Source organism: Rhipicephalus sanguineus, chromosome 11 (assembly GCF_013339695.2).
Source record: "Rhipicephalus sanguineus isolate Rsan-2018 chromosome 11, BIME_Rsan_1.4, whole genome shotgun sequence".
In the NCBI taxonomy this organism is placed as follows: Eukaryota; Metazoa; Arthropoda; class Arachnida; order Ixodida; family Ixodidae; genus Rhipicephalus; species Rhipicephalus sanguineus.
In genome coordinates, this window is record NC_051186.1 from 100,066,002 (window position 1) to 100,092,614 (window position 26,613).

Genomic DNA, 26,613 nt, shown 5'->3' on the forward strand with positions numbered 1-26,613 from the left:
TGGTCGCGCATTCGTTGCCGCTGGATTACGCAGAAGGTGAAAAACCCTTCAGTGGGCAGGCAGCCGGCGTCCGAAACGGCCGCGTTCCTTGAATTTGACGAAAGTGGTGTTGGGAAAGGTCGCCGTTGATCCCTCGTTTAGAAACCGCGGGGCTACCGGAGACGCCCCCCCAGGCTCGCTGAAAGCAAGCACATACAGAAGGCGTGCCGGTCAGACAGTCAGTCAGTCAGTCGCGACGACACTTGCGCGTGTATGTAACTTAGCGGCGCTCACGCAATTCGTCAATCGCCTCGACATATGGGACTGCCTGTTGTCATACTTGTCATTCCGCTTTCTGCGAAACGTACCAGAATACTACGAACACGGCAGTTCGACCGTCACAGCAGTGATGACGGCGAACCCGCCGAAGCAGCTTAGCACGTAAGGTGTCTCGAGGGCGCGGCTTCGATTCCTGGCCATGGCGACCGCATTTCGATGGAGGCGATGTGCAAAGAACACCCGTGTGCTTAGGTTTAAATGCACACTATGAGAACCCCGCGTGGTCGAAATTAATCTGGAGTCTTCCTCTACGGCATGCCTCGTAATCATATCGTGGTTTTGGCACGTAAAACCCACCAATTATTATTATTTACGATCATGATCAAGACGACGATGATGGTGATACTCATCTTGTAAATGCACACCCGTGAGCGAGGACTGACCGTGTAGCGGACGTTACACTTGATGTCAGAAAGGTATTCACGATAGGTAGGCAGATAGGTAAACAACTTTAATGATTCACGAAAGAATCATGTGAGGGGGAGGGGGGAAGGGGAGCCGCACGACAATGGGCCCTCAGGCCGCTCTAGATGGCCGGACACGTTTGTGCTTCGGTAACCCCTCCGGCCCAGTACACTGTCCGAAGCTGTAGCTCCGGCTGTGAGCTGCGCAGAGCAGCCTCCCATCGCTGCCGGTGTTCTGATCCTTGCCACGGGGTTTGTCGTGCGTAATAAGGGCGAGAAGGAAGGGAGTCCTGACTGTGGCCGTTTGAAGTTTGCGCCACAAAACCTGGTCATTTCTGGATAAATAAAAAAAAATACAGGGCAGCACAGCAGGTAAAGGGGCACAGTAGAAACAATGTATAATCGTTATCAATACATGTATTTGCCTAAACTTCGTGGTTTTGCGCTGCGACCGGCCTTGTAACATCACAATTTGATCACTTTCAACAAAGTATAAAGGCAAAGATTAAGCATGTCGAGGAAGCTATGGCGAGAAAGCTGCGAATCGTTGGACATGTAACAGATAAAACGTAATGTCTGGCGTAGCGCAAATTTCCTAAGCGATATGATAACACGAATCCCGGTACTAACCACTTCTTTGGTAGCTAAATAATCGAAGCCGTCAAAGTAGTCTCTCCAGTAGTTTAACGCTATGATGGGTGCAGCGTTCAAAGAGTTCGAATACTGAGAATTTGTAGCCGTATTGAACTGAATAGTGAGGTTTTATAGCAATATTGAACTGAATGCCAAATACGCCCCTGATGCTACAAACAAAAATCTAGTAACACAAAGGAATACTCCAGTGGAAAAGGTGTATTCACAAATTCACAAAATAAAGCGAATATAAAATGCTTTAAGAATTAAGAATTCATTTGTTTCTTTTAAATCGAATTAATATAGAAAAAGGTTTTCTCATCATATTCTGCCGTTCGCTTTTCTTCGTCTCACAGCAACAATGAATGGAAATATTAAGCTAGCGAAACTTGAAAAGTCGCGAGTTTACAAAAAAATCAGGCACCAAGAGTGCTAGGCATAGTAATCGACATTTTGAACTAGGCTCATATACAAGCGCATATATGGAAGGTCACTAGACATACAAGATATGCGTGAGCGTATATCGATAAAAACACCGAGATTGAAGTTTTGTAAATTCTGATTTCTTCGTAGTGATCGACACAAAGGCATGTTAAAGTCTGTTCATCGGGTCACCTTGTAGTATAGTGGAAGAAGTGAAGTCTTGTGGAAGTGCGAAGAGGGCATTGCAGAGCCTTGTGTAACTTCATGTGTTGCAGCCTCTTAAGCGATGGTCTATATGCGTGACCTGACGTACTATCGCGATGGAATGAAACGTGACCAGTGCGTCGTCTACATTCTCTGCCGTTTCGCATTTCTTTTCAAGTGTTTGCAGCCTTGACGGTATTAAATAGCTACTAGAGTCATCCATAATATAAATACTATCAAGAACCACTCTAGTATCGTTTTCATTGCCGCCTAGGTCAGAGCGCAATAAAACAGCGCGCCGCGTTTTTTGCGTTTCTTTCAATCGTGTGGTTCAATACACCCGTGTGGTTCAATGCGTGTGGTTCAATACGCCCCAGGTCACCATCCGTACATGGGGTAACGACTCTGGGGAATCATTCGGATGACCCTAAACATGAACCTATAGAACCGGTTAGGTTATCCGTCATCACTCGCACGCACTATACTTTGTCCACATAATTACGCATGGCGGCCACCCGCCACTCGTTTGAGGTTCACTACACCCGTAAGCTGTGTGTCTGAGTGTTCGATGTTCGCGCCTTGACCTCCGAGCGACGTGAGGTCGTTCTCGAAAGTGCCGGCGACCGCGTCGATAAGTGGCGGATCACGTGACTGAATTCCTTCCATTGTGATTTTTGTAGACCAGCCAGCCGGTGTTTTACAGGGAATCGCGGGGAATTAAATCGTCCCCATATTCTACAAAGGTGAATCTGTAGATCAGGAGTCTCAGACACGCGGCCCGCGGACGTTTGGCTAGCGGCCCGCGGCTTCACAAGGAATAAAATGTTTGTGACATTGGCAAACGGTACTCGCATCGTTTACTCGCCCATTAAGATCGTTAACGCTTTCTTCGGGTAAGCTACAGAGACGGGACTGCAGTCTCAAGCATTTTTTTTTACAGCGAAGGCTCTTATGAGACCATTTCAGCGGCCGTTTTTGGCGCCGTAGTTGTCCGCCGCCGCCGCCGCCGGTGCCCGTAACCACTATCGATCGAAATAAGAAAAAAAAAACACGAAATAAGAACAAAATTCCAGGATGGAACGAGGTTCGAACCTGGGCCCTCTGCGTGGGAGCCCAGTATTCAACCTCTGAGCCATGCCGGTGCTTGAAACTGCTTTGCAAAAAGGTCCTATACGGGCTTCATGTCGGGAAGGAACCACATTAACATATGCAATGTAGTGTGGTGGAAGAGTAAAATAAGCACCAAGCGTCGCACAACGCGAATTCTGTAACCAGGCATTACACAGTGCGAATTGCGCAACGAGTAGGTTGTTGAATGCTTCCAACCCGTTACAAAGGCCTCCGCCATAATTCTTCGTCGTCATCAGGCGCAGCATCAACAAAATGCGCATAATGCCTTACATGCGTTTAGCAGGTACCACGGCTCTCCGTAGAATGACGAAAAATGGCGTAGTACCTGCTTCCCTACTTCACAAAAATTACAGTGATTTATAGCGTAGTGGGTTCCTCGCAAGTGCACTTGTATTGGTTGCCAAGGAAGCCCATAAGCGCATGATCCATTTCCTCGGGGTAAAGTTCTTCGCACCCCCCCCCCTTCTCTCTGACGTCAACGTATGTTATACAGCATGACGGGAGAGGGAAATAGCGACCGGGCGTCACCCAATGCAAGTTGCATAACTGGTGGGTCGTTTAAAGCTTCCAACCCATTGCAAAGGGCTGAGCCATAATTCTTCGTCGTCATCAGTCGTCGCGTCAACAAAGTGCACATAATGCCTTACAGGCGTGTAGCTGGTGCATCGCTTACCCGCAGAATGACAAATAATGGCTTAGTAGGTGCTTCCCAACTTCACGAAAATTGTGATTTATGGCGTAGTGGGTACCTTGCTCGTGTACTTGCATTTGTAGCCCCAAGAGAGCTTAACGGGCTCTAGAAACGCCGCTCTTCCAGCTTTCGCTGTGACTGTGCTGCGGTTTCAGGGCAGGCCTGGCGTTTTTTTTTTCTTTTTTTGTCACCATGTGCTAAAAACATGAACGCGGAATAAAATCCCAATATTTCACAATCGGCGTCCAGATTTGAATCGTTCTGGAGGTCAGTATCGGCATGTTTCTGGAATCCTGAAGCCAAATGCCCTTCATAAATTATCCATATATGAGATATGGGTACGACCTTCTTTCCAGCGTTAGGTGACATTTTGTCCACCCCCGTCTCCCCGTGTTTTGGTTCTCGCGGGTCTAAATTTCGTGAATGCGGCCCGATAGCTGAGGTCATTTTGAGACACCTGCTATAGATCCTATGTATGTTACACGGTGGGTTATGCAAACATTTGCGCGCCGTCTGATTATTAAGAGTCCTCATATCTTTCGCCTTCGACCTTGATAACTTGAACATTCGACCTTGTACCTTCAGCCGTGTACCTTGATATAAGTGCCCGTTAAAGAACCCCAGATGGTCCAATTTAATACGTAGCCCCCCCACTACGCCGTACCTCAAAATCATATCCTTGTTTTGCCACGTAAGGCCCTAGAAATTATTGTTGCTTCTGAAGATTCAAAATATCTCCCAGGGCGTTCAGCTTCACACAGTAATAGTATTGGCATGGCACTTGGGATTTTTAGTTTTTTTGAAAATCTGTTTCATTAATACTATCATTTATTTTCTCTAAACATGACAGTCCTTGACCTAAAAGGCCTCCGGTATGTTGAGTGGCAGCTTAGAAAACGACCCATACACGATGCTGTTTTCAATTGACGGACGCCGCCATCTTGGGCTGTTATGCGAACACGTTCCCGATTTTGTTTCTTGTAAAGTCTCATTAACAAGCTCAAGAAACGCCGAGTGCATACGTATATACAGAGAATTTTACACGCGTATGCGTCGACTGTATAGTACCACTCATTTAGTTGTTGTCGATAGATAACGAAAGCGTTAACGGCCCAAGACGGCAGCAGTTGAGCGCGTCCGCAAAGTAGTACATAGCGCATCGGAGCGAGCTTTTGCAGTGTCGTGCGCTCACGTGACCACATTCTATAGGTCATGACGACACCACACGTGCATTTTCACGGAAACAAACGAAAACACTAGTTTGAGGAAACGCTTTTAGAAAATAGTTATTTACGGACAGTGTCTGAGGCGTTTGCCAGTACTTTTTTTGTTCTGGAATCATAGGATCCGCGCCATTCCTTTTTACACGGAAGCAAACGGAAACACTAGTTCGTGGAAAAGCATTTAGAGAACAGTTATTTACGACAATGCCTGAGGGGCTTGTCAGTACTTTTCTCTGCAATCATAGGGTCCGCGCCACTCCTTTAAAAGATTCAGGAGCCCCGCCACAGTGGTCTAGTGGTTATGGCACTCGACTGCTGACCCGAAGGTCGCGGGATCGAATCCCGGCCGCGGCGGCTGCATTTTCGATGGGGGCGAAAATGTTTGAGGCCCGTCTACTTAGATTTAGGTGCACGTTAAGGAACCCCAGGTGGTTGAAATTTCCGGAGCCCTCCACTCCGGCGTTTCTCATAATCATATCGTGGTTTTCTGACGTTAAACCCCAGATATTATTAAAAAAATCAGGAGCCCTTCCCTTATCGAGAGAATGGAGGCAAGCCAACCTTGGCGTGTGTGCGCCTAACCTACTATTTCTTTCTTTCTTTCTTTCTTTCTTTACTTCTAACCGCGGCGGAAGCGAAAAGGCTCTGAATGGTTGCAGGCGTAGTAGGAGGGCGCACCCACGCAGGTGGCATCGTGCAGTAATGACCCACGTTACGGCTCCGGCGCCGGAACGCGAGTTCATGCGTTCAAATCCAGGCAACCATCAAGTGTGGCAACGTGACGTGACAAGGGACCTCGATAAAAGATCAGATCGCCATATCAGAAATGGCTGCTCGCCGACAAGCCTACAAACGAGAGAGCATCAATATCGAAAAGTGCCGCATACAAACAGGCATGTCATTGCTACACCTTCGAGGGCCGCATTTCCGTACCCGGCTGGCGCCGGGTTTTTCGCGCAAGACGACGCCGCCATCGAAATCTTCAACTCATAACGAGCTTCGCTTGGAAAAACTGCTTCGGATCCCTTGCCGATTGCGAAGACGACATTGACGGCGAATGCCTTCAGGCGTAGACTTCATTTCGTTTGAAATTGTTACCTTTCTTTCACGCGTCTTGTACCATTATTATGTATATCAGCTCTTATCAGTTTTGATCAGTGTTATTAGGGGCGAAGCTCCTCTTAGTCTAACCTTGTCACGTCTCCGTTGTCCGGCGTAACCACCTTTGCCAACTGCCCACTACTTCGTCTTTGCAAACATCCCACTATGATCCATCACCGATCCTTTGCAAACTGCCCATTACTTCGTCTTTGCAAACATCCCACTACGACCCATCACCGATTCATCACTTCACCGACCATAAAGCCGCTATAATGAAGGGGGAACGGAAGCCACCTTTGGAAACTGCCCACTACTTCGTCTTTGCAAACATCCCACTACGACCCATCACCGATCCATCACTTCACCGACCATAAAGCCGCTATAATGAAGGGGGAACGGAAGCCACCTTTGGAAACTGCCCACTACTTCGTCTTTGCAAACATCCCACAACGACCCATCACCGATCCATCGCTTCACCGACCATAAAGCCGTTATAATGAAGGGGGAACGGAAGCCACGTCTAGCTACCACTTACGATTAATAAAATTTCTTGTATAAATATATACAGTGTTTGTCACGTCTTTGGTGATGTACTGGGCTATCGCTTTGATTACTGCTGGGCGAAACCACTGAAGATTTCATGGTGTAACCATGATTGCTTCAGGAGCTTCGCCCAAGCTCTTCATCATTCACCCGTGGATATGCTGTGAATTTTTGTAATCTTGTCTTTACATGTCTTTATTTATATCCACCTCATTGTATATGAAGCTGCTGATGACGATGATGATATTGCCTAACGTGTTAACACGTGTTGTCGACGTCTCCGGGCTGTAACGTATATACTGCTTCCCACGAGGCACTTAAGGCGTTCGGCTTAATAAATTGGAAAAGCTGAAGATGTAGTGCCGTAATTTTTTCAGAATCACAGATGCATGCTTTCAAGGACGGAATAAATGTATTCCTTTAACAACTGTCTGGTCCACACGTACCCGACATATGAAAGTAGCGAGTGTACGCCCCCTCTTGTCTGTGTCACTTTCTTTCCGGTTGGTGTCTCCGTGTACGTCAGTTCAGTTAAATCCCCTTATTTACCTTTCCAGATGCGACGGTCGCTGCTACAACCCGCACATTTACTTAGCACAGCGACGATAAGGAATACGGTGCGACGGTGTCCTTGAGCGAGCGATGGACCTCCCGTACGTTCTGCGTCCCGAAGACACCGTGTACATCCTTGACACTGGAATGCCACTCGACGCGTTATAGGCGCCCGAATAATCTTCCAGCGCTCTTTCTTCACCCTTGCCTCGTCTGTCACGAGGGATCTCTGCTTTCCAACGGGAAATTTCTTCGTATTTTTTTTTTAAACAGCAGATATGCTTAAGCCCGGAGTAAGGCCGGTGTCGTAGACGGAAAACTCAGCGGGTATGCACCACAGAAAGCACCACGCAGCTCCTAGAATAGTATACCCATGCATAGTAGAGAGATTGAGAATTGGGGCCCCAAGGAGCTTGGGGACCCATGAAGCTTGCGAGCCGCCAGGGCGCATGCGCAGAACCGAAGCCTCTCTTGGGCTCTTGCGCTCGCGTTGACCCAAGACGCAAAAATCGAAAACTAGCGTGGGTCCCCAAGGCGTCCTGGGTCACCAGCGAGACGACACAGACGCAGCGCGTGCCACGGCGCAGTATGGCCCGCGTCTCGCATGATTTAAATTTCGCCACACGTGGCGCTTCGAGCGCTTGACCCAACGATGCCTGCGTTCGGCCCAATTCTCAAACTCTCTAGTTCTCACCCCCATGCAATAGCATCGCATGGGGGTGGGAAAGGGAAGTGAGGGTGAGGAGGAAGGTAAGATGTGGGAGAGGGTAAGGAATGGCATAGCCTTGTATAGTATAGTTTATACGCCACAAACAGCGGACATGTGCCAGGCAGATCCTATCGTAGCATAGCCATGCGCAGTAAGGGGGTGAGAAAGGGAGTGAGGATGAGGGGCAGTCATGTGAAGGTGAGGAGGAAGGAAAGGAAGAGCTAGAGGGTAAACCATGGCATAGCCTTGTATAGTATAGAGGTATTCCACCGCCCTAGCTACGTCCCGAAAATGCGGTGGCGCTGTTGTCAGGCGCTTAGTTTCACGCGGTAGGCAAAAGCCGCTGTGCCTACCGCAGTTGCTTCTGTGTTTTCGCTGGTGCGTGTGCTGTTTGCCGTCGTGCAAAGAAGAAAAAAAAACGCTGTACCGACGAGCTGCGTTGCAGTTACTTACGCAGGAGGGCACAAAAAAAAAATAAAAATAGGCGGAATAAGTTCTTGCCGGATTTTGTTTTACGAAGACCGTCGCAATAATTTGGCCGCAGCTGTAAAACATGAGAACTCGTCTGCGACGCCGGCTCATCGGTTAGCGGCAAAAACTGACTGGTTTGCGCGGCTCGTTTTACCCAACAAAAGTGATAAGCTTTGTCAAAAGGATGTCATTGTAATGCCCCGCACATCATTTCTTGGCAGAAGCCTTGACTAGAGCCATAGTGATTACGTTTACCTCAGAGCACAAATACGTAAGCTGTGTGGATAGCTTCATTCATCACGGTTACAAACTGCGAAAGCCAGACGGGGCAGAGAGGTCTTGTAGTACTAGCATGAACTAAACGTGTGGCTCGGTTCATCAACGCAGCAGCGAACGAAAGGAGTACGACTGCGGCTACGCTTTTCCAAATTGCATGCGGTTTCTATGACACATCTGACACAAGTGCATTGGACACGGCGCTTCTGGCTGCGGTGCGCATTAGGAGGCTTCCATGTCTGTCAGGCTCTCCAGACAAACTGCACGCGTGAAATGTTCCGAGTCTGTTTACGCGCTGTACGCGGTCTCGACTTGAGTGTACGAACAGAGCCGCGACCCTCCGGTTGGCGAACCTGACAGATACCTTGACCACGGTAGAGTGGCGGTATGGAGTAATTATTTAATACGTTATCGCTGCCGTATCGCCGATGAAAGTATCACCGAGACCGCACTTCACGTTTGCATGAGTAACTAACCCGGTAATTTGTTTACGGGCCAAGAAACTTGTTCGTAATTTTACCCTGCGCATTTTCATATCGTACCTGAGAGCGTCTTGCTGGGCTGATGAAAGAGGGGGGGGGGGGGGTCGTCCTTCTTTCATCAGTTAACAAATTTAAATGTACACGTCTGACCGAGACTGCAGCAACGTCGATGACATCTCGCAAATCAGTAACATTCGTGGCGTTAAGATACCTGATGTTCTGATGAGGTTCTCAGAGGGGGGTGTCCATGGATGAAATTTTGATGATTTACTGTAAGCATAGGCATTAGATCAAGACAAATGGTTTCGAAGTTCATCTTGCGAAAAAAAAAAAAACTTTTTTGGCTTGAAAATAAATCTATAAGTTTTGGCCAAAAAAAAAAAAAACATTTTTCCGCCAATTTCACGATTTCTGAATTTTGTGCGCACCAGGGGAAAAAACAGTGCACTTCGTGGTCACAATATTTATACCCATCAAACAACAAGTGAAATATAATCTCATGAGTCTATTATTTTTCTTGCTTGTCGAAGCACTTTTGAAGAAAAAAATCATAAACATGGCAAATCGCACAAGAGACCTCTATTTCTGGAATTTATTGCTGCAAATAAGTTATGGTGAAGATAATAAAAATTGGTACATATCAACTTTGATATTTGAGCTCTCTTTTAAAATAATTTTTGTGGTTTTATTGCGGTAAGTTTTACTTGATAATTGGGCTGAAACGTAAGTGATGTACCAAAAACTTCGAAGTTTGAAAATAATTTTCTCAAAAAGGCCATCTTTAATCTTTTTAGAAATTCCTCTGGTTGAAGTCAAGGACGTCATCTACGCTTCTGCATAAAAAGACGTTGCATTATTTTGATTGCTAACAAGTTATGATGCGTCAAATGTGACCAAGTCAGCCTAGCGACCGCGCCGTACGTTATGGGGTGAAAATCAGATTTAAGTTTTTCAAAATACTTGTACGTGCCATAATCACAAATCAGCAGCTTCACGCCAACAAATGCGCAGCCAGGTGTCATGGTTCAGCAACCTTTATCTTGGGATCAGCCGCTTGACAAACCCGCAGCAGCGGCCGCCCGATGCTGCGCGCGCTCATATTACATGAGTGCCGCTTCGACTGCGGATGAGCGCCGCTTGCCCGCCAAACTACACTCAGAGGACGAACGAGAGAAGCAATGCCTCTGTGTGATAGTTAAAAGCTGTTAAGTGCCAACAAAAGTCATATTATAAAACGAAAACTGCCGGCAATTTTGCAGTGAACGCCTCCAGTACTGCGCTCATGTGTTGCTTTCTGTCTTTTCATGACCTAAAGATAATTAGTTTCACTCTATCAACGACATATGACACAAAAGCAAGCCATTTACATCTAAAGAAAGTTGTCATACATGCTTGCGATGGTCTAACAGCAGAAACTGTAGTTGTTCTCCATCTCTTGCAACGCTTGTGTCAGCCGGCTGTGAACAGAATTGTCTCCAAGTCCTTTCCTTTATTAAAGCGCCACTTTTACAATACTGTATTAGTTTGCGTCCACAGATATAATATTGAACGCATGCCGCGCGTTTATCACGATATTTTGCGGCTGCGGGTATAACAGCAGGGAAATAAATAAATGCGTGCTGTATTGAAGGCATTAAAGGTAAACATTCGGCAGAAGTCTGCCTGGTTGGGTGAAGGACTAAAGACAAAAAGAGAAATCTCCAACCTGAAGGTTTATTTTTAAAAACCCGACGTTTCGAAGCCTGACCGGCTTCTTCTTCAGGGGTGAGATGGCCCGAGGTGCACGGCGCTTATATGCGCTTTCTTGCCGACAGTTGCCGCAAGCCTTGACAATAGAGGGGGGGCAAGGTTCCCGTGGTGCGGTTGATGTTTTTTTTCACTGTATTCTGTATATGCCACGACTCGAGGAGAAGCCGCCGGCGCCAACAGCTTTCCTCTTCCAGGATCACCACATCGTCAGGACTAAAGGGCGAGACAGACGGTACGATTTTTCATGCGATTCGACGTCCGACACGGCGGAGGGGAAACCGGAATGGTGACCTTTCATAGCATCGTACAGCCACCATTCCCTCTCCCCCACCGCGGCGTCGGCCGTCGGATCGCATGGAAAATCGGACCCGTCTGTCCCCCGCTTAATGCGGTGGTCACATTTTTCGCAGTGTTCCGCTACTGCACTCCTTTCGCTGTTCAGCTGACGCAGATCGTTGCCGCATCCTTTCGCGGAAGTTCTTTGTTTCCCCGACGTACGCGGCGGGGCAGTCTGAACACGAGATCCTATACACGACGCCCTGCGCTTTCTCCGCAGGCGCGCGGTCTTTGGGAAGGGGGAAAAAACGGCCGATGGTGGTGGTTGGCTTGTGTGCCACCCCGACCCCCGCCTTTCCCAGAATGCGCGCCAATGTTTCGCTGGTTCCCGCGATGTAGGGAATCGGCACACGGCGTCGCTGAGGCGGCGCCGCTGGCTCTCTACCCCCACCGCCCTTATTCCTGCGCAGGGCCTTGCGAATGAACGCCTTTGTGTAGCCGTTGTCGCCGAGATCCCGGATTATTTTTCCTTTTTCTTCCTTCTGCCGTCGTGGAGACGAGCAGATTCTTTCGGCCCTTTTCACGAGGCTTCGTACAACGGAGAACTTGTCGCAGGCGGGGTGATTTGAGCTGAAGTGGAGGTAGCGTCCTGTGTGTGTTGGATTCCTGAAGACAGAGAAAGAGAGGCTCTGACGTTGTCTTCTCACCAACACATCCAGGAACGGGAGGGTTGAATGGATCTCCATTTCCGCTGTGAACTGAATGTGGGGATCCACGGAGTTCAAACGGGCGAGCAGGTTGTTGGCCTCGCCGGATTTCACCACGCAGAAGCAATCATCTACGTAGCGAACAAACAACTTGGGCTTGTGGTCACACACGGCAAGCGCTCGCTTTTCGATGTCCTCCATTACGAGAGCTGCCACTGTTGCCGATATCGAGGCCCCCATGGCTGTCCCACTGGTCTGTCTGCAAAACACGTTGTTTAAAAAGAAATAAGTGCTTGAGAGGCAAAATTCCAACAGCTGGCATATCTGGTCTACCGAAAGTGGAGTTCGGTCGATCAGGGTGGGGTTAGAGTGTACTACTAGTGGGGTCGTCTTCGAGGGCCCGGCGCGTCACAGTCAGTGCGAGGGGCATGGGCACGCTGGTGAAAAGGGAAACCACGTCGAAAGACACCATGCGATCGGTTTCCTCAAGCACAACGTTGGACGCCAGTTCTACGAAATGCCCCGAGTGCCGGATGTATGTGTCCGTCTTCCCGGTCAGAGGCACGATTACCCTGTGAAGATAGGATGACAGAGCCCGTAGGGGGGAGCGGGTGAAGTCAACGATGGGTCGGAGAGGAATTCCCGATTTATGGACCTTTGGGAGGCCGTAGAAACTCGGGGCGGATCCGTTTCTGCAAATCAACTTCAGGTAGAGGTTTTTGAAATCGGGATGATTGGTGAAGATTTGCGATAAAAGTCTGTTCAGATTGGTTTGGGTTTGAAGAGTCGGATCTTTCTTGATCTTGGAGTAAGCCTCCCCGATCAGAAGTTCTCCTGCCCTCTTCTCATAGTCAGCGCGATCCATGACGACCGTGCTGTTACCTTTGTCGGCCGGTAGGACTACGATGGTCTTGTCCTTCTTCAAATCTATGAGAGCCTCTATTGAAGGCGCTCACTGCAAAATTGCCGGCAGAGTTTTCGTTGTATAATATGGATTTTGTAGGCACTTAACAGCCTTTGACTTTCACAGCGATGCATTCCTTCTCTCGTTCGTCCTTCGAGTGCAGTTTGTCGCGCAAGCGGCGCTCATCCGCAGTCGAAGCGGCACTCATGTAATATGAGCGCGCGCGCAGCATCAGGCGGCCGCTGCTGCGGGTTTGTCAAGCGGCTGATCCCAAGATAAAGGTTGCTGAACCATGACACCTGGCTGCGCATGTGTTGGCGTGAAGCTGCTGAATTATGGCACGGACAAGTATTTTGAACAACTTATATCCGAGTTTCAGCATATAACGAACGACGCGGCCGCTAGGCTGACTTGGTCACATTTCACGCATTATAACTCGTTAGCAACCAAAATAATGCAACGTTTTTTATGCATAATGGTAGACGACGTCCTTGACTTCAATCAGAGATATTTCTAAAAAAAATTAAAAATGGCCTTTTTGAGAAAACTGTTTTCAAACTTCGGCGTTTTTGATAAAACACTTACGTTTAAACCCAATTATTGAGTAAAACGGAGCGCAATAAAACCACGGAAATTATTCTAAAAGAGAGCGCATATATCAAAGTTAATATGTACCGATTTTTGTTATCCTCACCATAACTTGTTTGCAGCAATAAATTCCTGAAATACAAGCTTTTTGTTCGATTTGTCATGTTTGTGACTTTTTTCTTCAAAAAGTCTTCGACAAGCAAGAGGAACAATACACTCATGAGAATGCATTTAACTTGTTGTTTGAGAGGAAGAAGTATTGTGACCAAGAAATGCACCGTTCTTTCCCTAGGCGCGCTCAAACTTCAGAAATCGCGAAATTGGCGCAAAAGTGTTTTTTTGGGACCAATACTTACGGATTTTTTTTTTCAGGCGAACAAATTTTTTTGTGCAAAACGAACTTTGAAACCACTGTTCTAGGTGTAATGCCTATGCCTACAGCAAATTTCGTCAAAATCGGGAATGGTAACCGGGGCCTCGTGTTCGCGAACTTATCTGGACACACATAGAGGTAGAGTTGCATTTCATCATATTTTTTATATGTTCATTTCAGAGTCCTTCTTGGGGTCACTAAAGCTTCCTCTGTAGGGGCCGCCCCTTGTAAACACGCGGGAAGCTCCCCGGCGCGCGGTGCTCGGAGGCAGCTTTGCAGCTGCTGCGCCAGACTGTTGTCACGTGATCATAGAGGGCAGTGGTGAGCTTTGGGCTGGACGGAGCCTACGCGCCGCGACGGGGCTACAAGTGCCTAAACATGTCGACGGCGCCTACCGCTGTTTACAAACATGGAGTAGGTATTTAGCAAGGGGGTGAGAAAGGGAAGTGAGAGTGATGAGGTGGGAGAGGGGGAACAAAAGGAGGAGGTGAGAGGGTAATCCATGGCATTGCCATGTACAGTAAGGAGAAGTGAGGGCCAGGAGCAGTTATGTAAGGTTTAGAAGGAAGGTAAGAAGGAGAGAGGGCAACACAGAAAGAGATAAAGAAACATCAACAGATGAAAGAAAGAAGAAGAAAGAACACAATCTGAGTTTGCCAGGTGGTGGCGCTTGCTTCCAGGCTCCGCTGTTTACTCAGATTGCACAGGCGTGCAACTGTCTTTGATTCATTTCGTTTCTGTTCTTTTTGGGCGAGAATACAAAACCGCTTTGTCACTCTTCTCTGGCTTTGTAAGTAAACCCTTGCTCCGTCTCGTTCGGTCTATGAAAGATACGATATTGTGGAGGCCTGCATGTAAATTAACGTTATCTGAAAATGTGATAAATAAATCCTATACTTACCATAGTAGTTGACCATTGGGATACATATGTACATCATGATTCTCACTATGCGTGGGTAACATCATGCAGTGTCTCTTGTAGGCCATTTTTAAGTAAGTTGTCATGATATTATATTATTATTGTTATTATTATTATTATTATTATTATTGTTGTTGTTGTTGTTGTTATTATTATTATTATTATTATTATTATTATTATTATTAGTAGTAGTAGTAGTAGTAGTAGTAGTAGTAGTAGTAGCAGTAGTAGTAGTACCTGTTGTAGCTGCTGTGTTCGTTTTCTTTCGTACTTACCTTGCATTATGCTGTATATAAAGTGCCCTTATCATCACTTTAATGTTATATTTGAAGACATTTGTTATTTTTTTCTTTTGAGAATTTAGCGATAACCGAAAAACTAATCTTTACGAGATACGAAGCATACCTTGTTTTCTTTCACGCTAAAAATCATTTCTAATTAAAAGTGAAACGCCGACATAAGCAGTTTCGGATAAAAATTAACGAGGTAAACGTTGGACATGTCTGAATCAAAACGAGCCTTGTCCACTTTTGAATAACAGGCGTGCTCTGCGTGCACTCTGTGAAAAAACAACAAACCTGGACGCCAACATACCATTTCAATTAAGTGCGATCCTGTTAATTGTCTTGTTATCTTGCTTTTGTTCCGAGGTGGGGCATTTAAAATGGACGCCGACGGAAATAAGCTCGGGAACGGGTCCCTTCAAAGGATATATTTTTATTTATACGTAGCTCAAGTTTGTACTCTCCGCCCCCCCCCTCCCCCACTTCTCACTTCTCGCGTGCCCCCTCCTTTTTCTGTTCTTTCTGCGATCAGCAGAAAGAACAGAAAAAGTGTGTGTGTGTGTGTGTGTGTGTGTGTGTGTGTGTGTGTGTGTGTGTGTGTGTGTGTGTGTGTGTGTGTGTGTGTGTGTGTGCGTGTGTGTGTGTGTGTGTGTGTGTGATCTTTGTTTTCGCTCAAACGTAGAAGAGCTAGCATGCAATGGAGCAGCACTGATACTTAGTGAATAAAAACGTTTCGGTGGCTGCGGCATTCACTTGTCCTTTAGAGGAAGTGGTGATACTGAGCTAAAAAATTCAGCCTGACAATACGAAACTGCGTCCTCGCTACATTATAAGTGGTTAGCGCTAGCGCCCCAAGCGGTCGTAATGGCCTTTATAATTACGCTGGTAATCGTGCTTCGTGCTTCGTGTTCACGTCATCGCTACGAATGTGCGCATGCTTGATTACGAAAGGGTGTCTTCAAAAGGTCAAGAAGACAGGGCCGCAGAAACAAAGTAACGTGCATATACACAAACTCACAAAGGTCACGCATACACAAGACATTCTTTAATTCCTTCAGTGTCATCCAATCAAAGCTGTAAAGCAATGCGTTCATAGGAAGCACTCGCACAATGCCACGTCACGCTAAACGATCCCTTATTCTAAAGCATGGGACGCGGTGTTTGCTAAGAAGCTGAGAATATTCAGTATTACTAATGGTGAGTATCACACACACAAACACGCATACACACACACACGCACGCACGCACTCACACTGCTTGCGCAATATACCGTTCATTACCGTAACGATCGACTATCCACATGGTTTTGAACAGTTTTGATTATTCACCATTCAATAAAGGTACTTTCCTCATATTCCTTGCAGTTCCACGTCGCAAATTATGCTCCACAACAATGCTGCCCTGTATTACTTGCCGGTCGCGTATGCTTTTCTGTGTGTACGCCAAGTGAACTTATTTCTATTACTGTATCTACACAGGTAGCCTTCGCAATTAATGAGTGTTTATTGTTCCGGCTTACAAAACTTATCGTTTCGAATTGCTGTGCCTTCTTTAAGTGAAAGCTACTTCTGTATTTATACTACGTCGCTCCTGTGTGTGTTGCTTTCCTTTTTACATATATATAATCTGCACCCATTCGTGATAGCTACACGGCAAAAAGGGCCCCTAAATTAAATAAATATATAACACAGGTAAAATGCGAGAGAACGGCAGCATGGGCTAGTTGGTGATTTATAATCGACATATTCGCTCAGCGCTACGTAAATGACAGGGGCGTAGCCAAGGGGGGGGGAGGTTGGGGGGATTCAAACCCCTTCCCCCCCCCCCCCCCCGAAATTTTTCAGTTTTGCTTGCGTATATATACACGCACACATACAAACGCACGCATGAACATACATAAAGTATGGTAGAACCACCCCAGGAAAAAAATTTCTGGCTACGCGCCTGGTGAACGAGGGCGTAAGAAAGGACACAACACAGGCGCTGCGGTTGCCACAAACCAGTGACATCATGTTGCATGACGGTGCGACCCACCCTAAGCGACATTTCGGCCCACACCTTCGCGATGCTTCCCGTTATGAAGCCAAACATTTCGACCACGCACCGCGCCGAACGCCCGTGACTCACCACCGTACTGACGTCACTCGCTGCCGTGAGCGTGCGTTTTAATAATGAAACAGGAGAGAGAGCAAGCGGACATGGCCGCCCACGGATTGCGTTCGGCACAACATGCATGTCAATTGGGCACCCGCGCATGTATGTACGTACGTACATACATACATCCACGCTGCTTGATTCATCCCATGCGGGGGTGTGGTGCCGAAGGTATACAGGAGTTGTGATGCATTGGGACTGAGGAGGGAGCACAGAAAATAAGACAATAACCGCCCAAGCTCTGCCGGCGGACGGTTAACCAGCGTAGCTGAAACGTGCGGCCCCGGTGTTTAGCAGTGGGCTAATCCCGACGGTTCGTTAGTCTTTCTCAATTATTAGTTGCGTCTGTAGAGAAATCTCAATCGGTGCTTGACGCCCGTCTGTCGACCTGTGGTGAGCAGTGGTGCTTGTTCAAAATCAGTGCTACAAAATCGTTAGGAGTCCTTGCGTAATTAGGACGGGTGGATTTTGGTTTCGCCGATCCATATTCAGCTTCGCTCTAACAGAGAAATAGAGTGAAAAGACGAGGAGGCATTCTGCTTAGTTATGCGCAGTACCATCGAGAATGCCTGGATGTCATCATTTGTTCAGGTCACTCTAATTTCCATTTGTGAACAACATCGTAACTTGGAAATCGTCTTTTTCTCCCTCTCTCTCTCTTTTAATCAGTTACACGAAGAGACACACGAGCCGCGTTCACGCCGTCAGCGCCGCTGCCGTTTTGCTGCCGTGGTATCGCGGGTCGTATATGCGTGCGGTGCACGTGAGTGGACAGATTATGAGGTCTCCCGAGATGGAAAGCACGTTCGGTTGCCAAAAGTGACGAGGTGGACGCATCATCACTCCCCGCTCAATTGCGTTCTCCTGAAGCAAAAGCAGAGTCCTACTCCTGACAAGAGCGTGCACGTAGTGCCCATGCCAGGTATACGAGCTTTCCTGGCGAGCGTATACTGCGGGCGATCCCCTAGTGGTGCGGCGTGCAGTGGACTGAGCTGAAGGGTTAGTAAATGTGGATATACATCTATTTTTAAGGCGAAAGCTTTAGGTGCCTCATCAAACGGAAAAGTTTGCCGTCGGCAGCGTTGGCGTCAACACAGGTGATGCAAAAAAGATCATTACGTGATGACTTTACCATAGGATGTAATCAGGACGTCACAGATCGCCACGATTTGTGACGCTATCGGGACGTCAACATGACATTACATAATGTGAAGTCGCGTGATGATGTCATCACATATAATAGTCGCTTGATCAAAGGTGGGCCGAACACGGAGGCAGTGCAAAACCAGGTGATGTGCAGAAAGCTTTCGGAAGAAGTCTGGGGAGGATCAACACATCGACTGAGAGGACAAAGAAGAAGAAGAAGATGGCTTGCGCACACGGGTCGCCTTAGATCAATGCATAAGGGACCCTGTGAGCTTTTGTAGCGCTAGCTACAGTGGCCTAGCCGAGCCAGTTAGCGTGGCTCCTCAAGAGCCGTGCTGCGCATGCGCGAGGATCAGTGATGTCACACAGCTGGCGCATCGGAGCCGGCACCTTCCGCGCACTCCGCCGCTGCCGCCGGTGTACGCTTTCCAGAGGAATGACGTCGTAGCCGATGTAGACGTATACTGGCGCCGGCGCGCGCGCAGCTATTCGCCTTCGCTGTACAGTCGCCGTCTGACACTGCGCTGGAGCCACTTGATAGCGCCTCTGACTGGCGTATGCCAGTGTGGTTTAGCCATGGAGAAGGAGAGCGCAGATGCTGCTCAACGGCGCAGAAGAGCGGAGAAGCTTAACTCATCGGATCCCGAAGTAGTTGCCTGGCAAAATAGATATACATGTGCCACATAATATGTATACCATGTGTGTGTCATTGGATCAGCAGTAAGCATGGTAATCAAGCTAATCCTAGACAATCAGAAAAGCTAAGAACAATCAGCTGAACCTTTGCTAACGCTACGTTATCCTGGCATAGCCGAGCTAAGCCAGTGGAAGATTTCTTTCCCCCTTTCATTGTGCGCTAACAAAAGGCGACGGCCATCAGGGGTGCCAGCCACGAAGAATGAGGACTCCAAGAATATTCATCTTGATTCAAAGCAATAAAGGTTTTTGAATACATGAATGAATGCATGAATGAATGAATCAATCAATCTCATGCATCAATGCGACGATGTGCGACCAAGGCGAGTTAATGGGCGGCCCCACAATGGCAGCGTCCGGGGGGTGTACTTATTTTTTGAACTGCTACGTCTGAAGCTCAAGAATTCATTAAGGAACTCTTTCCTATACCCGTTCGATTTTTACCCGAACCTAAAACGAGCCCATTTAAGCGGTTAACCTCAAGGCCCTCTTTGTTGAAGCGGCGCGGGCAGAGTAAGCGCTTACTTTCACAAGATGTCGAGCAGTTATTTATTCTGCATGGTAACTTGTAACTCCTGACCTACGGACAGTGGCGTAAATCATGGGGGTCAGGGGTGTCCTGACCCCCCTTGTATTCAGGCTGTGGAGGGGGGACACCTCTTGAGATTTTTACCTTTCAAACATCATATTTGAATTGCTTGACAGTTAAGCACGGCGCACTCTCAAGATCAACTCTGAAATCTGAAGCTCTTCCAATGAGTAGAAACGAAGTACAAGCGTGAAAGCTAATTTTGGTTTCAAAAGGCACTTTAGAGATAGTGCTTTCTGAAATGCGGCGGGTGACTGCTGAAGTGCCGGAAGTGTTTATTACGCTGGCCTTTGAAGCACAAACTAAGGAATCCCCGATCATCTACCGTTGTTTATTTATGTAGATGACTTGGTGGAAGCCATTGACAATGAAATGTGAGTGCGGTTGCTCGAACATAATTGTTTTATTAAAAAATGACTGGTGATTATAAACACGCTTCGCGAGTAATATTCCAGGGGCAAATCGTGGGAGGTAACAGTACACACACAGCTGAAGTTAAAGAAAAGCTGTTCGTTTACGCATTATGACAAAAAAAATGTATTAGAATTTTGATTTGCTGGGGTAACCCGAATGACATATTAGCTAGAAATAGCAGTTACACTTAGAAACTAACTTTGCAGCTATTCGCTGTAATGGCCCATGCTCGTTTTCTGTTTATTTTTATGAAAATACGATTTTCATTTTCATACAGAAAAAAAAAATCACGGCATATCCACGGAGTGAATGATGATGAGTGGGCGAAGCTGCGGAGGTTCATCGGTAAACCGTGAATCTTCCGTGAATTCTGCCCAGTACATCATCACCGACGTGAGATCGGGCGCGTTTATACTAAAGGTTCGATGAGTTATGACGACTTGCAGCTCACTTTAATTTTACATGTACGCTGTGAATTTTCATTGTTTAGAAAACCATTGCTTTAGAAAACATCTGGCGTCTTTCGTTAAGCAGCTGGCGTCTTTTCGTTTTGCTTTAGAAACATCTGGCGTTCTTTCGTTTTGCTTTTACAAAACATCTGGCGTCTTTCGTTGGTTTATTTCATCAATCAACGGCGTTTTGAACAAAATTTTTATTGTTTAATCACGCACAGGAGAAATCTCACCAGGCACTACCTTGGAAACAATGGCTGCTAATGGGAATGAGAGACAGAAGAAGTCGGCTTTTAGCTAACACTTACACTTCTACTAACGTTTCCTACTGGAACATGCCAATGGCTGCTAATGGGGAATGAGAGACAGAAGAATTCGGCTTTTAGTTAACGCGCACGCTGCGAATTTTTTATTGTTCAACAACGCACAGGAAAAATCTCCCACCGGCACCACCTTGGAGGTCAAAGCGTAAGACTGGTTACGCACTACGACTACGACTACGAGGGACGAACGGGTGCCGGAGCTTCGCCCCTAATAAAACGTGTATTTGTGAAAAACAAAATGGCCGGCATGGTCAGGATGTGCGTGCCCCCTTGAGATTTTCCTGGATTTACGCCACTGCCTACGGAGTAAAGCTTTCGCTCCGGCTGGCTGGGTTCATTGCGTGGCACCTTAGGAGTATTGCAGAAGATTAGGAGACCGTAGAAAATCCCCACTAAAACTTTCCGTAGACACGCACAAGTCAGGCATCCGTTGCACAGCTGATACCTTATCCCGCGGCCTCAAGTTCCTTTCTGTGCGTGCAACGTGGGTCACCTAAATTTTCACTGATATGAGGCTCCAAGTCATCGCGTTGTGCGTTATTTACTTTGTTTTCTATGCCTACTGATTAAACCTCGGGTAGGTTTCCGCAGATGTGCGAGTAGCCGCCACGATTCTTCGATATATGCGCGTGTTATCTGCAGGGGACGTTGCTGTTAACAACCGCAACGTCCGCTGCGTATTCTGAGAGTCCGCGCATACTTGTTGTAACCGAATAATGTTCTAGTATGGAGAGTAAGCTCGCAATTTATAACGACGCGTGGAGCAGAGGTGAGTGAAGACGCAAAAACGACGGCATAAAAAATAAATAAATAAATTAAGGTAGGTCACTACCTTCGAGAAATAATTTTAGTTTTAGACCGAAAGTTATAATTGTGGCTTTGGCTTGTACGGCTTAGGTAAATTTAAAGTTTGAAATGACGAAATTGTTAAAAATATAAAAAAATAAGATTTATAAAAATTAAAATGTGCCAAGATATGCATGTTGCGCCAACAGTCATAACTACAAAATGGTGGGTGCGATTCAGACGCGACTTGGCGGGTGCGTAGTGAGGACAATATCCTGTGCATCTAACATCCACGATCGCCACATCGCTAAGCTAAGGTGCGTTATCGTAAAAGTACTGGTAAAGTTGATATTCAGCAGGTTTGTTTTGTACAAAACTGGCCATATAGTACAAAAAGTTACTGCTCGTTTCAATAATTCTGCTTGAATGCCCAGATCTGTGTGAATAATGATATAGCACGCAAAATTTTATGGGAAGATATTATTTAGAAGGAAAGTTATCACTCTTCGTGTAATTATAGAATGCAAAAAATCTTGTTTTGAGAAAAATGGCTTCAAAGATTTGAACCGAATGTCCGTGTAATAAAAAAAAAAACGTTCAATATGTCTGAAATTCACTTGGCTCAATGCTGGGGACATCCTTTAAAATGGCACTATCTCTTTTTGCGCGAGCTGTAACACGTATTTTTTTTTTTTTTAGCTCGTTTTACGTCTCCAACTGACTCTCATCCTCGTGCTCCACAGCGGGCCCACACTTGGTGTATCGATTGCCTTGCCTAACTTGCGTTGACGCTTCTTTTCCGTTCTTTATACTCCATCATACTTCATCGAGTGCTATAGCTTTCTCTTTGAAAGGCGAAAACTAAGTTCAAGAGCTCGAAGTGGCGTACGAAAAAGCACAGACAGCACGAGCGAAAACGCGCGCAACTTAAACAAGAGAGTGCCGCAGCCATGTAGTGGAAATTTTTAAATACATCGAAAACATCATGTCCTACAAGCTTTAGAACGTGCTTAGACAACTAAGCGGTACGTAACATGTGTACAAAGAGACATTTATAACGAGATGGTTGGTACTGTAGAATAACAAAGCTTTAGTTTCGGTTTCGGATACGTCTACGGGTGGTTGGGGGGCGGAGAAATGGTCATAACTTTCGAACGGCTCAAGATAACGACATAATTCTTTTTGCGGAATATCTTCGAATACATGGGGAGCTCGAGAATATTAAACTTAAAAAATCTTTTTTTTTCTCTCGAAAACTGCGTTTTCTAAGGTTAATTAAAGCCAGTTCCACGCTTGCGCAATCCGAGTAAACAGCGGAGCTTGCAGGCAAGTACCACCACCTGGCGAACGCAGATTGCTTTCTCATTTCTTTCATGCTCCTTTCTTTCGTGTCTCCTTCAATATTGCCCTCTCCCCTCCTAACCCTCCATCCTCCTCACCCTCATTTCGCTTTCCCACCCCAGCCTTACTAGACCCAGCGTTACTAGGTGCCTAACGTTACTAGACCAGTAACGCTGACTGCACATGGTTGTGCTATATGGCACACCCTCTAGTAGTAGTAGTAGTACTAGTAGTAGTAGTAGTAGTAGTAGTAGTAGTAGTAGTAGTACTCGTAGTTGTGCATTATATGTTTAATTGCGGAACGAGTTAACCTAAAGTATTTTGTGGATTAGGGTTCCAGTCTGGTGCAAATACTTTATTAAAATAGATGCAATATTCGAACGGGTAAAAATGCTCCTCTGCAATCAAGGAGACACCGGGGGTGGGGGAAAAGCTAATATCGAATACTCCACGACTACGAGTCCGCCAGTGCATAGTTTTCAATATGCTCTCGCTGGAATCCCACAAGCGGAGTTGAATTGTACATCATTTCATATAATTGTTCCGCACTTGCATGACTGCGACATTAGCGTATCACCTACCATAGTGCGTCAAGCTCCTTCCTTCGAAACCCTTTTCCGGCTATTCGAATTTCCGCATATGAGAACAATGAACTTGTCAATGCGATACGACCTCTCGAGTCGCATTAGCGAGGTCTGCGTTTCTACACATGGGCGCCACTTTCCGAATTCATGTAAACACCCTTACTGATGAGGTTAACAGCCCAAGGATCACAAGCCACAGGCGGACAGTTTTCATTTTCCCAGAGGGGGCGGGGGCCCGCGACTTGCTCTTCCACTACAGAACGGCGATTTCACGCTGTCAGGCCCATAATAGTCATGAACGCGTCTGTTGCCGAGGCAAAGCTGTGCATGGGTGATTTTGTCACCGTGAATCGCTCTCATTCAAAACGCCAACACACCTCCCGCCATAGATGCCGACGGGCACGGTGTTAGACGCAATCTTCGGCGCGACTGTATGAGTAATAGAAGGCAACCGAAATACCAACCATGTATGCAACGCATTTTATGAAATGGCCCACTTATTTTACGTGCAGTTTCCAATCGCAGCTTTGCTTTCAAGCGGCTCTTCTTGCTGAAGACTTGCAGGTCGCCGGCGTCACTCTCAAGGAAGCTATCACGATGACAGACCCGCTTGCGATGGTGGTATCACGTGCACAGTTTTTTCTCGGTGATAGTATGGGCAAATCAGCAAAATAATTCACAACGCACCGCTGTCTTCGTTTCTTTCTGGTCGATGAACACAGATCACCTAACGAACACGCGCTTATGCTCACTTGCAAGCTTCGATGTGCACCTGTTGCAGCCGAGCGACGCCATCGTTGTTTAGTGGGGACGGAAAACGTGAAACGGACACCAGAGAACCTGAAAACTCGAAAGAGCAAAATCGCAAATCCTTTACGGGATTATCATTCTTACTTTCAACGCTAGCAATCTTGAACGTAATACCTATTTCCTTTCTTTTTATGTTTTCTTTTATGCTACGTATTCTACAAAAGCTAGCGTTCGCGGACTGAATACAGAAGCGGAGTAAAAAAGTGCGTGGTTCGGTTGCGTAGCCTTGGCTGTGCTGCCACAGAAAGTTGTCGCCAGGTATAGTTGATTAAAGTGCAGTTGTAAAGGTGTTTGCAGCTGAAGCACGTAAGTGCTGAAGAAAAGGTGACACAAAGAAAGACGGGATATATATATATATATATATATATATATATATATATATATATATATATATATATATATATATATATATATGTGTGTGTGTGTGTGTGTGTGTGTGTGTGTGTGTGTGTGTGTGTGTGTGTGTGTGTGTGTGCGTGCGTGCGTGCAGACACCGCGATATATTTATGAAGATCTCTAGTGGGAGACTCTAGGTGACTGCATAGGCGGTGACTCGCTGACTGCATCGTATAAAATTGATTCCCGCAATGCGTGGGATCTGCCGAATTTTTTCATTGACATGCTTTACTTACTTTGTTAAAACATGCAGTAGACAGCAGAGAGTAGGCTAAATAATTTGCTACCACTACACCTTGTGCGAAGCTGGGGTTACGAATTTTGCTGCCAAAGGTTATTTTCTGGACGAGTATTTGAATTGCTTTTCAGTCACCGATGTGATAGTGAAACCCTTTGCTGATAAATAAGAAAATGCGTACCATCTCTCGGCATAGGCATGTCGAATTTGTAGACAACCAATAAATTACCCTTTTTTTTTGGCAAGCAAGTTTGTGTGAATGCATTCAATGATTGACTGTGTCGGGATTGCTTTGTATTCTCAGTAGCATTTCTGTGTTCTGAAAACCAGTCGATACACGCTTCAAGAGATATTAACTTGCCATAACTTAAGCGGTCGCTTCACTTGTTCATCAAAGAACATATTCTGCACGTACAAACCTCTTTGAGGCACATTTTCCACTGCATGTTTGACATGTCACTGGCCCATGATCCGAATTTGAAGTGCCTGAAATGAAAAAGAAGCGGGCATAAACAGTCCCCTGTAAAATAGCTGCCAGACAGGGCGGCCAACAGTCTGTTAATAGCTCTTAAAGAATATCACGGGCCGGCACCAGAGGGGGGGGGGGGGGGTCGAGCCCTCCAACCCCCCGTACTTTTCGCCAATGTCACAAGCTATGTACGGTGCAGTATTTCAGAGCTCCAGATTAATTTCGACCACATAAAGTTCAGTTATTATGTTCCAAACGCGAGCTGCATGAGCGCTCTTGCATCAACCCAGTCTCGCCCGATTGCGATTATTTCACCATTTTGGTGAAACAAACGCAAGAAAAATAGCATCTACATATCACATTGCGGGAAATGAACGTCTAGAACGGCTAGACAGAACGCGCAGAGTGAGATTATTCCTAGCCGAACTGAGTAAATACAATCTGCCAAATGCCAGCGTATGGCGTAAATTTTCATACTGATCCTGGGCTAGTAACCGCGGTAGGCTGATAGGCGGCTTGTTCGTTTATCGAATGTTTAGGTTCCAAGTAATCAGGAGCGTTTAAATTTGGCGGTTTGCATTCAACAACAGACGAAACTTCAGCAGGATGAGAGAGAGAGAGATAAGATTCTTTAATGAAATGCCCGGAGAGGTTAGCCTGGTTTGTCGCCTGGCTTGCTACTCCAGGTGTCGGGTGATTATGGTATATACAATGATCACATATACACCATATACACACAAATAGTACATACAGTCACAAACACACATATATACATAAGAAGAGTCCTTCACAGGCTTTGGTTAAGCTGAGTGTTCCTCAAAAACGCCAACAGCGCTTTTGTGCTGCGCATCGCACAACTGTTGTCTTGCCACGGGCCGAGAAGGTGCCGCAGCTCCAAGCTCGTGCCGCGTTGCAAATGAAGTGCCTCCTTCAGAATCTGTCGTTCTGCGTCGTATTGGGAACAGTCGCAGAGTACGTGCTTTAGGTCTTCCCGAGTGTTACATGAAATACAAACAGCACCAGCGTGACACAAAGAGTGGCGTATGTTCCTGACCTACAGATGCCTACACACATCGTCACAAATGCTACACGATGCCCATGGGCGTGACAGTTGTTTCTTCGATTACGTGTCGTACAATAATAACCCCATCCCTCTGAACCCTCTTCAACATCGCCAAACTTGTCAACGTTGCAGGATCGCAGCGACATCTTTGAATAACGCTACGGACGACACATGCGAAACCGAAACCGTTT

At 46.5% G+C, this 26,613-nt stretch overlaps 1 protein-coding gene and 1 long non-coding RNA gene across 2 annotated transcripts in view; one reads left to right on the plus strand and one right to left on the minus strand.

Annotated features, from left to right (window-relative positions):
* The window catches only part of LOC119373402 (kelch domain-containing protein 3), a 536,457-nt gene that overhangs the window by 443,210 nt on the left and 66,634 nt on the right, over nucleotides 1-26,613 (plus strand). The window lies entirely within an intron of this gene.
* LOC119373891 (uncharacterized) lies at nucleotides 757-26,480 on the minus strand. Its single transcript, XR_005180007.2, has 3 exons — nucleotides 26,414-26,480; nucleotides 25,310-25,376; nucleotides 757-1,057 (listed from the first exon to the last, which is right to left on the minus strand). It is a non-coding gene; the product is annotated as an uncharacterized LOC119373891 (long non-coding RNA).